Raw genomic sequence first — 13,011 nt, forward strand, 5'->3', positions numbered from 1 at the left:
TAACAATAAAAATATTAAGCATTAATATAGGATCTGAAAAATCTAGTGTGTCATGAGATACTGAATTATCAATACAGAATATTACTGTTGTTTTTAGATTCAGAGAAGAAAGCAAGCTATGCAGGCAAGAGTACTCATTAAATGCTTCATTGATTATGCAGAATTTATGATTGGTTGTGAAAGAAAAGGAGAATTTTGATAGGCCTGGAAGAGCCCCCTGATGCTCAGAAGGGATGGAGATAGCATAAGCAAAAGGACATTCAGGAATGGGGCTGCTGGGTGCATCAGCCTATGGGAGCAAAGTGTTGAAAGGTATTCTTGGGTCAGCATCAGACGTTTGAAAAAATAGAATAATTATAAAAAGTTCATATTTTCATTGAACAAATATTTATTGAATGATTATTAGTGTCCTCTGATAATACTATAATCCAAGGCTATAATACATACTTTTTAGGAATGGTAGGAAGCTGTAGCTCTGAAACTGGACCACTGTATGGAGGGGAGGCACTACAAAGGGCTTGCAGTTTCATATGGGCACCATGCTTAGTCTGTAGATTACATAAATAATATAATCCTTACCCATATCCATATTTATTATTTTCAATAATCATGCTATGATTAATAAAATGGGAATTTTTTGTTGCTTTTTTGGTCACATATTTTTTTTTCAAGCAACAAATCCAAACACTGTAACTTACCTATTGGAGTTTGGTAGAGAATTAGGGTTCTTTCTGTGTCATATTTTCATGTGGAGAGACATTTGATTAGTTTAACTGAGCTTCTCTCTGCTCCTACTCACTCTTCAGGGGAGTTAATTGATTTGTAAATTTGGAAGCAGGAACTGAGCATGTGTCACTAATACTCTGTTATCTTCTTACCTGCAGAGAGAATGATCCATTAAATTTAGCAGGGAAGAACCTGCTCAGGGTTGTGAGACCTGATGCTAGAATTCTCTAATCCTGGAATGTAGTAGCAGGAAGTCTATATGATCTTGCACCTAAACTACATTCTCTAGGATATGCTCCATCACTAACCTAATGGACATTTTAATCCATTTGCCTAAACCTTCTGTTTTATTCATGGATTGGCTAACAGCTGTCTCTGGGCCAAATCTGACTCATTGCAGGCCAAATCTGGCCACCCTTTGCCATTTACATGTTGTGTGTAGCTTTATTGCTACAACAACAGCATTGAGTAGTTGCAACAGAGATCTGAAAAGCCTAAAATATTTACTATCTGGCCCTTTACAGAAAAGATCCATCAACCCCTGGACTCTCATTTATAATTTGGGCAGGGAAGTCATTTATTTGTACTCTCTGAATTCCTAAATTAATCCCAGCATTATCCTGTAGGGATTGGTGAAAATTTTTACTTTGAAAACATGTTTTGTTATTCAAAATAGTAGAAACCCTTGGTGTAAAAATGAAGTGGAGTCAGGGATGGGAGCTATTTAAGTAACATAGGTATGAGCCAGTAGGTTTGAACTAGTTTGGTGATTATGAAAATAGAAAAGTAATACAGGGTTTAGGGGTTATTATGAAGTGCAAATTATATGGAAGTTGATGCCTACTTCTTCACAGTAGCAGTAAGCAAGGTGGACAGGAAAAAAGCAAATGTCTCCAAGAATTCAAGCCTAGGTGACTGGGTTTAATATCCTGGGAGCTCTTACAATGTATTTGTTACTCTACCTATCTGGCTTGCCTCTGGCCCTTTAAGTCCCACATTCACCAGCATCAGGTGTAAAGGCTCCAAGCCTAGTAACATCAGTCACGCAGGACCCCTCACTATTATTAGACCCTTCAACACTGAGCATTTGTCTGTGGAACTCCAGCATCTATTCAGCATTTTGTTCTAATGAACTTGCTGATGCCTTTTGTCTTCCCAATACTTAAGTTAAATCTCAGTATTTTTCTAATAGACACCTGGTTTATCTCCTAACTCCCTTATTTGTTCAGTATTAATCAATTTTTTTTTCATAATTTGTTCTCTGCCTCTTTCCAGTAAAGAGTACGAGGTGTTAGACTACTCACCTTGTACAGAAATCCTTTAATATAAACAATCTTGGCTTCTTTCGTTTTCTTTTCTTCTTTTTTTCACTGTCATTAATGCTTCCCAGACAATACACTTCTTAGTCTTTTAGTCTCAAGGTTGTTTCACATGATGCAGTTTTCCTTTTTGTCATCTTGTTTTTGGTGAATTACGTTTTATTTCTTTTGACTTCTTATGGAGATTACCTAGGTCTTTTCTTGTGGATTTGTACTGAGCTGATTCATATTTAGCTTCACTTGGCATTTGGCATATTTTCAGTTGCATTTGTGTGATTTATTAAGGAGATTATTTCTGGGATTTCACCATCTTCAGTTTTACCTGCGGTATGTACATTTCTGCACAATAGTACCAGAAGTAAAAATCAAAGTTCATTTATATTTGAAATGGTATCATTACCTTTCTCAGGTGGTATTTAGACTGTGGATTTTTTTTTCCTGATAATAATGTGTATATATAGTTTTTAAAAAACTGGCTTAGCTCAGTGGTTGAGCATCGACCTATCAACCAGGAGGTCACAGTTTAATTCCTGGACTGGGCACATGCCTAGGTTGCGGGCTTGATCCCCAGAAGGGGGTGTGCAGGAGGCAGCCAATCAGAGATTCTCTCTCATCATTCATGTTTCTATCTCTCTCCCTCTCCCTTCCTCTCTGAAGTCAATAAAAATAAATTTTTTAAAAAGACCAAATAAAACAAGAGAATATAGTCTCATTCCCTGATGTTGATCACCAAATTTTTCATCATTCCTTTCAGAAATAGTCCATGCCTATATTATACACAAACATATTTTATCTTTGCACAGACATGGACATACATTACTTATTGTTCTTACTTTTATTAGTTTTATCTCACCATATCAGTACCTACACATGTATCTCATTTTGAGGAATGACTGAATAGTAATAATGGCTACATTTATTGAGTATTTAGAAACTTAGGCACCAAATTACGCTCTTTATAAATTTCATTTCACTTTATTTCAAATTTATTTCATTGATTTTGTTATGTCATTCACAACCAACAACAAACCTATGAAATAGATAGTATTAGTATTCTATTCTTGCAAATGAGGATACTGAGACTTTGCCAAGGTAACTTTGCCAAAAATGGCTGAGCTGGGGTTCTGAATCCACACTCTTTAACTATTATATTCTTCAAGTATATTTTTCATTAACCATTTCCACCAATATGACTTGGGATAGTAGTAAAACATAGATCTCTAGGTTTGCTCTCAGAGATTCTGAATTAGTAAATATTTGGGGGAAAGTCACAAATTTTAATTATTAACAAATGATCCAAGTAGACTTTGTGTAGTGTAAAGTTCTGTGCACCTCTGTATTATATTACATTACCTCCTTGTATGAATTATAGTTATTAAACAGTCTCCTAATGAGAAATCTAAAAAATAATTTATAGTACTTTACTATTATAATCAATGCCCAATACACATCCTTACATATACATGTTTATTTTTATTTGTGGGTAATTGTAGGAAAGATTTCTGGAAATAGAATTCCTGGGTAAAAGAGTATGTGCACTTAAAATTTTGATATACTTTTGGGAATTTTATCAAGAACAGAGATAGTCCTCTTTCCCTTGCTAGCCCCTGGTTAATTACTAGTTATTTTCCAAGGAGTAAAGATTTTGAACACTAAAAAGAGATTAGTCAAAAGTGTTTTTCAGCCAGTTCCTTTGATTTATTTTTTTACCCTGTATTAGTTCGCTAAGCTTCTTTAATAAAGTACCACCAACTGGGTGGCTTAAACAACACAAATTTATTGTCTCGACAGCGCAGAGGCTTGAAGTCCAAGATGAAGGAATGTGTAGGGTTGATTCTTTCTAAGGACTGTGGTTTGCTGGCAATCTTTGGCATTCCTTAGCTTGTGGTGGCATAACTTCGATCTTCACTATATACATGTTTCTGTGTACATGCCTATTTTAAATTTCCCCTCTTTATCGGCTTCATCTTAATTTAGCTAATTACATATACAACAACCATATTTCCAAGTAAGATCACATTCTGAGGTAGTGGGGATAGGACTCTGACACCTGAATTTTGGGAGACACAACTCAATCCATAACATACTCAAAGTAATGTTTGTTAGGTGGTACTTACATTGTTTTCTCAGCGCTTTGCTGGTGAGATTTCTGTTGTGATTTCAAATGTTTAATTGACACCTCCAACTTTGAAGTGCCTGATCAAGAAAGGTTTAACTAATAATCAAGCTCCACAGACATTAATTGGTAATATTTTCTGGAGGGGAAAATATCCTGACACCTATTTAGAACACAGATGATTGATATTGGTAAGATCTGATCACAACTTTTCTCATTCATGACACTAAGAGGCAAGCTTCCCTTAACATACCCTCCCTCCATTTCATTATTTAATAGAAGGTTTAAAAGATCTTAGAATATTATGCTAAGCAAAATAAATCAGATGGAAAATGTCAAGAACCATATGCTTTCACTCACATGTGGGATAGAAAACTGAAAGCAACAAATGAACAAACAAGGCAAATAAACAAGTGAAAACTCATAGACACAGACAACATTATGTGGTTACCAGAGGGGAAGCAGGGTATAGGGAGAGAGTAAAGGATAAAGGGGGTCAAATATATGGTGACAGAAGGAAATTTATGTGGGTGATAAACACATAATCAATATGCAGACAATGTATTATAGAACTGTACACTTGAGACCTATATAATTTTATTAACCAAAGTTACTCCAGTAAATTTAATAAAAAATATTTTAAAAGTAGCAAGTGCACATAATTTTCTAGAGCGTAAGAGTGATAATTATGGAGTGCATATAAATAGTGCCTTGCAGTACCATGCTCTAGGAATAATGATGGCACTTTATCCATCCATCTGTTTGCAGGTGAAGGAAGAACATTTTTATCATGGCAAAGCTCTAAAAGTTGTTGCTATCTCAAGATCTGCTTCCTAAAGGTCTTTTGTAACAATTGACAAGTTAGCCTAAAAGAGGCTTAAACCAATTCACACTTCACCTAATGGTACCCATTTTTCCATATTGTCACTAACACTATCTGTTATTTATAGCAACTTGATCAAGAATGGTGTATGATGTGTTACTTTAATTTATTTACATCCCTATATATAAAAGCCTAAGTGACCGTCCAACCGTCCGACTGGTAGCTATGATGTGCACTGACCACCAGGGGGCAGACACTCAATGCAGGAGCTGCCGAGCTGCAGTGACTTGGCAGCTGCGGTTCTTGGGTGATGAACCCGGAACCACAGAGGAGGGAGCCCGATTCAGGGGTGCGTCACCCGAGAATTGCCTTCTCACAATCCAGGACCCTTCGGGGATGTTGGAGAGCCGGTTTTGGCCTGATCCCCACAGACCAGGCTGTGGGATCCCACCAGTGCATGAATTCACGCACCGGGCCTCTAGTTTAATTATAAATGAGATCAAGCATCTGTTCAGATAAGAAAATGAACTGCTCCTATCCTTTGCCCGCCTTTTCCCTTAAGATAATGATCTCTTTCATCTCAATTTTTAATTCTCTTGATATAATAAAGATATTTACCCTTTGTCATAGAATTTCCCCAAATCTGTCATTTGTCTCAATATTTGGAATCTTAGTGGCTTTATAGAAATATTTACATGTACTCAAATTTATCATTTTTTTTTCTACAGTTCTGGTTATGCATCTGGTTATCCCTCCTAGTCAGAGGTTATTCCTATTTTGAGATTATTATTACAAGTTTATTTATTTTTTATTTAAATATTTTCTGGAATTTATTTTCATATAAGAAATGAAGTATTTATTTAGCTTTATTCTTTCTTTCCAGATGACTAGTCAGTTATCTCACTGGCAACTATTACATAATCTATTCTTTCTCTACTGATTTGACCTAACACTTTCATCAACACTAATAAAAGAGAAAAATGGTAATTGGCGTACGAGCTACCCTTTTCATTGGCTAATCAGGGCTATATGCAAATTAACTGCCAACTAAGATTGGCAGTTAACTGCCAACAAGATGGCGGTTAATTTGCATATGTAGGCACAATGCAGGGAGGCGAAAGGGAAAGCAGGAAGAAGCCCCCTGCCACTGACAGTGATCGGAAACCCAGGGGGGAGCTAAGAGCTGGGGGGCAGGGCAAAGGCGGCCCTGGGGAGAATCAGGTGCCTTTTCCGCCCTGGCCAGTGATAGCAGGAAGTAGGGGTGGAGCCAGCGATGGGAGCTGGACACGGTCGAAGCTGGCAGTCCCAGGAGCTAGGGGTCCCTTGCCTGGGCCTAAAGCGGAGCCCACGATCATGGGGCCGGCTGCAGCTGTGGGTCCCCACTGCCCAGGCTGACGCCTCAGTCAGAGGCATCCTGCAGGAGCAGGGGCGGAGCCCGCGTGATCGCGGCGCCCCCCCCCCCCCCCCCCCCGCTGCCACTGCAGGTTCCCGCTGCTCGGGCCGGACGCCTAGGCCAGAGGCATCAGGCCTGGGCAAGGGGCCGATCCTGCAATTGGAGAGTGATAGGGGTCAACGCCTGAGGGCTCCCAGTATGTGAGAGGGGGCAGGCTGGGCTGAGGGACACTCCCCCCCACACACACCCAGTGCTCGAATTTCGTGCACCGGGCCCCTAGTAATATAATAAATTTCCACAAACATTGAGCTTTGCTTTTTAAAATTCTCTCTTCTATTCTATTGCCTTTTAATTATTATATCCCAGCCATTTGTAATTTATTTAAATGTCTGGTAAAGGCTGATCTGTATCGCCCCAATACTTTTCTCTCTTCAGATTGATAACCTGGCTATCGTGCACATTTATTTTTCCAAATTCACTTCAGAATTACTTGTCAAGATCCAAGATAGAGTGGGAGGGAAACTCTGTTCCAGTAGTACTGCATTACATTTAAGACTAAGTGAAAGTGAAAAAAAGTCACTATCTTTAAAATATTGAATCATATCCTATATAATAAAGGGCCAGTAACCATAAAAGTGTAACAATTGGAACGACTGATTGACCTGTTACTATAAAGTGCATTGACCACCTCTTGGTCCCTCTCCCCATTCCGTAGGCTCCGATAGCTGGATGGCCAACGTGGAACCTTGGGGGAACCAGGGTGGCAGTGGGGCAGGACTGGGGGCTGGCGAGTGGGCGGAAGGCAGACCTCTTGGTCCCTCCCCACAGCCCACAAGCTCCGATCACTGGATGACAAATGGAGAACCATGGAGAACTGCGGTGAGCGGTGGCGGGGCAGGCCTGGGCACTGGCAAGTGAGCGGACAATGGCCCTAATCCCAGGGTAGGCCTAGGGTCTCTACCCACACACGATTTCGTGTACTGGGCCTCTAGTCATAATATAACAAAGTGTATTTTCCACTGGACTCCAATTTTCATGTCCCCCACTCAGCCTTTAATAGTTTCTGTTGCCTCCCTATGTGATGGCTTCTGCTGGTTTTACCCTGTCCGTTTTCTATTGCTGTGGTAACTAATTACCACACACTTAGTAGCTTAAAAAAACATAACTTTATTAATTTATGGTTCTAGAAATAGAGGATGGGTCCCACTAAGCTAAATTCATGGTGTGTATAGGGCTGTTTGTGGGGCTGCATTTTTTCTGGAAACTCTAGGGAAGAATTTATCTTCTTGCCTTTTCTAGCTTCTATGAGCTTTAGTCCTTTCATTCTCAAAGCCAGCCATGGCCAGTCAAATCTCTCATGCTTATCACTCTGACACTGACTCCCCTTTTCTCCTTCACTTATAAGTGGATAATTCAGGATGATCTCTTCCCACCCACTTAAAGACTCTCCTCATAATTTCCTTAGTATTTCACATTTATGGTATAGCCTTCCTATTTAAATGTCAGTGTAAGTCTTCAGGGTATAATTTCTTTATATTGAAGGACATGTCAGAGCATTAAAACCACCTCCAAAAGCTTTCACCTGTTTTGAGTCATTTGAAATTGTGAGTCATCACTAACTTTGAGAGAGTCATAAACTCATACTTCCTTGTGTTAGTATTACTTTTCTCATTATCAGAAAAAGAATTCAGGAAGCAGCAAAAGTATACAGGTAGCTTGTAACTTATGCTGACACATACTTCTATTCCCATCTTCTTACTTAATTACCATCTTAAGGCTCATTTCAGCCAAACCACCATCTTCTGTTCTCAGGAGATGTCTTGTGTTGATCACATTGGGCTTGAAGACTTCCAGTGGCAGGGAACTTGCTATCTGCTAAGCAGCCAGTTTTGCACCTGGAAGCTCTAATTTTTAGAAAGCTCATCTTGAGCTGAAATCTGTCTCCTTGTTACCATCTCTCCATCTGCACATTCGTCCCCCTTAGAGAACAATTGGCTTCACCCTTCTGCTTTTCAAGTACTTGTGATACATGTGTCCCTGCACCCTTTCTTCAATCTTTTCTCACATGACATGGGTTTGACACTCAACACTTTCCTTATCCATGTCCAGCTAAAATAGTCCATTTGGTCTTTGCACCTGCTCAAATGTGGGCCCCAGTACCTGCCAGCTGAGGGCTCTGGTGTGGTCTCCCTGCTGTGTTGGTTAAATGGCTTCAGTTTCCTCCATGTGGTTAAGAATAGAGCTGCGTTAGAGGCAAGTTCTCAGAGATACCTTGTCAAAGTTGTCTAGAAAAGCCTCTGAGTCACCATATTTCTAATATAAAGCTACCTCATTGGTATTTTTGAGAAACAGCTGCACCCATACCTGGCTCCCTGGTTGTTGCCAAGGGTTTTCATAAGTCAGAGGGCAAAGGACTACCTTGCAAAGGATGATCAACATAATACTGCTAATCTGTCTTTTATGAAATTACTAAATCAGATCATCCCCAATTCTAATTAGCAGAGGAAGGGAGGGCTGTCACTTTCTCTAGTCCAAATATCATACTCGTATTAAATCAGCCAGTGTCACATTATGTCTTTAACTGGTGTATTACACACGCTGACTCATTCTGTGAGCTGTAACTACTAAGTCTTTTCATGGTATTGCTAATCTATATCCCCCCATATTGAATTTTTATAACTCATTTCTGTACCAGATGATATGACCTTATTTTAGTCACTAAGAAACTTTGACTTGTTAGATTTCGTCTACCCCTGATGATTTTAAACTTTTATAGGAACACGGTTTAAGCAACCTGTGAAAACATATATTGTAGACTTTCAGTGGCTAATTGTTTATTTTTTTCTTGGGGGGACATAATGTTCTTTTAGTTTACTCAGTGTTTTCAGTATGTATCTTTTTGAAGAAGTACTATTTGATCCACACATTGTGCAATCAACTGTAGCAGGTGGGATGAAGCCAACCAAGTACGTCTAGGCATGATAGATTCACACGCGGTCAGGAGGTATACAGTGAGGAATTCAGGGCCTTAGGGACCTGGTTAGGATTCAGGGAAAGGATTCTTGGTCCCTCGGATGAGAGCCGGCAAACACCAGTCAGAGAACACAGACTTAGGCATGCTGCTGTTAAAACAAAGCAAGCACGGGAACACATTTGAGATCCTGGAACTGGGCATTAGAATAAAGATGGAGTCTGAATATCAAGGAGAAAGCAAACTGCTATCTAGATTAGAGCCCGCTTTTGCTAGACGAGGTACAATGGAGCCTTGAAGGCCAGTCCCAAATTGTTGAGCCAGTTCTTTTAATTCCTCTGGTCTGTTACCAGGATTTACCATCAAGAGTACGTGGGCACTTAACCTGTGAATCAAAATCCAAGTTTCCCTCTGTAAGGAAAGAGGGTTAAATTTTAACAACCATCCAGGGCATTATGAACAAAGTTCACAACAGGATTAAGCGTTGGTGGGGAGGGTGGGGTGGGATGGGAAGGGGGACATGGGAAGGGGGCGAGTTCCGAGGGTAATATTCTATCTCTTCAACAGAGTAGTGGCCACATTCAATTTTAATCATCTCACATATCCATTCTCTTTTGGGAGATACTTGTCAGGTATTTTGTTGAATGCCCTTCTTTCTTGACAATATGATTGCAAAAGCATAAGTTTCCCTATTTTTGTTTTACCATATCCTTCCTTAGGGCTCTCGCTTTCCATAAGGAAATCGCGTACTTCAGACTTTTATTCCACTGAGAAATGATGGTCCTTCCATAGGAGGCTCTTTGTTATTGTTTAAAATATTTGTTCTCCCATTTGCCCACACCCGCATGTCTACATACATATTTACAGAGGGAAGCAGTCAGAGTGCATCACCACCAAAATGTTACTGTTAATTATCTGAGCATGCTGGGTACAATGTGTGTTTTTTTTTCTTTTCTTTATGGTTTTTAATATTTCTCTAATAAGTGTATATCCTTTCTTTTTAAGAGGAAAGCAAACTAACTCATTCCATGTGGTTAGATTTCAGAGTGTTTTTCAAGGCCTTTAAAATGCTCATAATTCTTTATAAACACAGATTTCCAACTTAACCAAAAGATAAACAATATTATCAATTCATAGAAAATTCCTTTTTGTATTGACCCACATTTGCCCTTCTTGACTTGTAAATATCCATCTTTGTTCTGCCTTTTAAAAAAAAATATGTTTTTATTCACAGAGAAGAGGGGGAGGGAGAGAGAGATAGAAACATCAATGATGAGAGAGAATCATCTTGCAGCTGCCTCCCCCCTACTGGGGGAAACACAGGTGTGTGCCCCCATCTGGATCTAGAGTCGAACTGTGACCTCCTGGTTCATTGGCCGATGCTCAACCACTGAGTCACACCTGCCGGGCTGTTCTGCCTTTAAGAATATTGGAATTAATCTACCACAGCAACCTCTCCCCTTCCCCACTTTGTGGGATAGTTCTTGAGAGGCAGCCTTTCAGACATGCTGAGAGCACTGTCGCCTGCTGTCAGGCTCCTCTGGGTTGGAACGCTGCAGCCCTTTCATCATATCTTCTGTGACATGGTTTTTAAATCACATGCCATCCTGATTGCTTTCCTCTGGACGCTTTCTGTTTTGTCACCCTTTGTTGTTAAAAATAAATTACTCCCAATTTCCTGCTTTCAGTAGAGTAGAGTGAACATAATTGACTCTTTGATGTGTGAGGGTCTGGTATGGTCCGAAAGCAATTGCACTGACCTTGACTACTTACTCTCGGTACTGTAAATATTATAGGGGAAAAATAGGAGCTTGTGCTACATCTTTACCAACCCTTGGATATGTCTTGGAAAATTTTTTTGAAATTATTATTTTTTTCTTATTTGGCTTTTTCTTTTGATAGTGAATTATACTATACAAAGGTAACCGATATCAAAAACGAAACATGGTTAATTGTTAAATCCACAATGCAGATAATCTGGTTTTATTTTCCTCTAGTAAACTGTGACCTTTCTGAGGGCAAGGATTATTTCTTATTAGTTTTAAAAAATCTGCGAATAGCATAGTCCTAGCTGTATGTGATGATGCCCAATAAATATCTGATGCTCAGTTAATGTCTATACAAGAAATTAAGATCTTGTAAAATGAAATAATTCTAATTTTTAGAATATAGTGAAGAATCAGTAATATACTAGTAGAGTTGGGCCTTAATTTTATTCTAACTTGCAAGGAGTAACCTTAGTATATTAGTTAAGATTATTCACCATGAAAAATACTAGTGTGTTATGTGGGAATGCTTTTACCTCGAAATGGCAGAAAACCCACATTGCAATGGCTCAAGCATTAGGAACTTTATTAGTTATTTAAGAAGCCTGGGGAAACTGGTCCTGGGCTACTTGAGTAGCTCAGTGATGACATCAAGGGCCCAAGCTCTTTTTATTCTTCTGTTGTTGTCATTGACCTGTTACCTTTTTAACTTTAGGCTTATTGCCTTATGGTTACAATGTCCCTGCCCTAGCACCGGGCATCAAAAAAGCATCCAGACAGAGGAACCTGAGGGCTGAGGCTCTGAAGCAGCCTCCTTGCATTTCTTTTCTCTGGGGAAGATAGTTTTTCAGAACTCTTCCAGCAAACGTCCCCTTATATCCAACTGACCAAAACTGAGTCTCATGCCTATCTCCAGGAAGCAGGCAAAGGAGTAGAGTCTTGGGAATGACTGTTCATTAAACAACAGTTTAGGCCACAGCTAGAAAATAGACATCCTATCTAATAATAGACAAACATGGTAATTAACCATACCGACATGCTTCCCATTGGCTAATCAGGGCAATATGCAAATTAACTGCCAACCAAGATGGTGGCCGGCAGCCAGGCAGCTGAAGCAAACAGGAGGCTTGCTTGCTCCAGTGATGGAGGAAGCTAAGGTTCCCCGCCTGCCGCTGCCAGCCTCTGAGCTTGCACTCTGAAACAATGTTGCAATTATAGAAGCTAAACAAACCCCAGAAACCTGCTTTCAGCCAGCCAGGCTTCAGCCAGCAGGACCGCAACATTGTTTCAATTATAGAACAAACCCAGATACCTGCTTTCAGCAGCTGCAGCCGGGCCTCAGAGCTAAAGTCGGCTCTCAGCTCCAGTGACAGAAAGTAAATAAATCCCAGAATTAAAAAGAAAAAAGAAAAAAAGGAGAGGTTGGGAGCTTCAGTCGCCCCCCAGCCTGAAAACGGCCCTCAGCCCCTCACCCAGACTGGCCAGGCACCCCAGTGGGGACCCCCACCCTGAAGGGGGTGTGACCAGCTGCAAACAGCCATTATCCCCTCATCCAGGCTGGCCAGGCACCCAAGCGGGACCCCCACCCTGAAGCAACAAGATGGCGGCTAATTTGCATACTGAAGGCGGTTGGCAGAGGGCAAGGCTGTCCGCAGTCTTGGACCGGATCTGTGACCCTTCCGGGCGGGGGGCAGTGCTTGAGGCTGTCCGCGGTCTGGGACGCAGATACGTGACCTGGCGGGTGGGGGGAAGCGCTTGAGGCTGTCTGCGGTCTGGGACCCGGATCCGTGACCTGGCAGGCAGGGTCACCACGGGAGGCTGTCCGCGGTCCTGGGACCCGGATCCGTGTCCCTGCTGGGTGGAGGGCACTGCGGGAGGCTGTCTGCCGTCCCGGGAC

The 13,011-nt window shown here is 40.7% G+C and overlaps 1 protein-coding gene across 5 annotated transcripts in view; it reads left to right on the forward strand.

The window, feature by feature from the left end:
• The window catches only part of ANKS1B (ankyrin repeat and sterile alpha motif domain containing 1B), an 827,013-nt gene that overhangs the window by 228,910 nt on the left and 585,092 nt on the right, over positions 1-13,011 (forward strand). The gene's annotated exons all lie outside the window — the stretch shown is intronic.

The sequence above is a fragment of the Myotis daubentonii genome, chromosome 2 (assembly GCF_963259705.1).
Source record: "Myotis daubentonii chromosome 2, mMyoDau2.1, whole genome shotgun sequence".
Taxonomy (NCBI): domain Eukaryota; kingdom Metazoa; phylum Chordata; class Mammalia; order Chiroptera; family Vespertilionidae; genus Myotis; species Myotis daubentonii.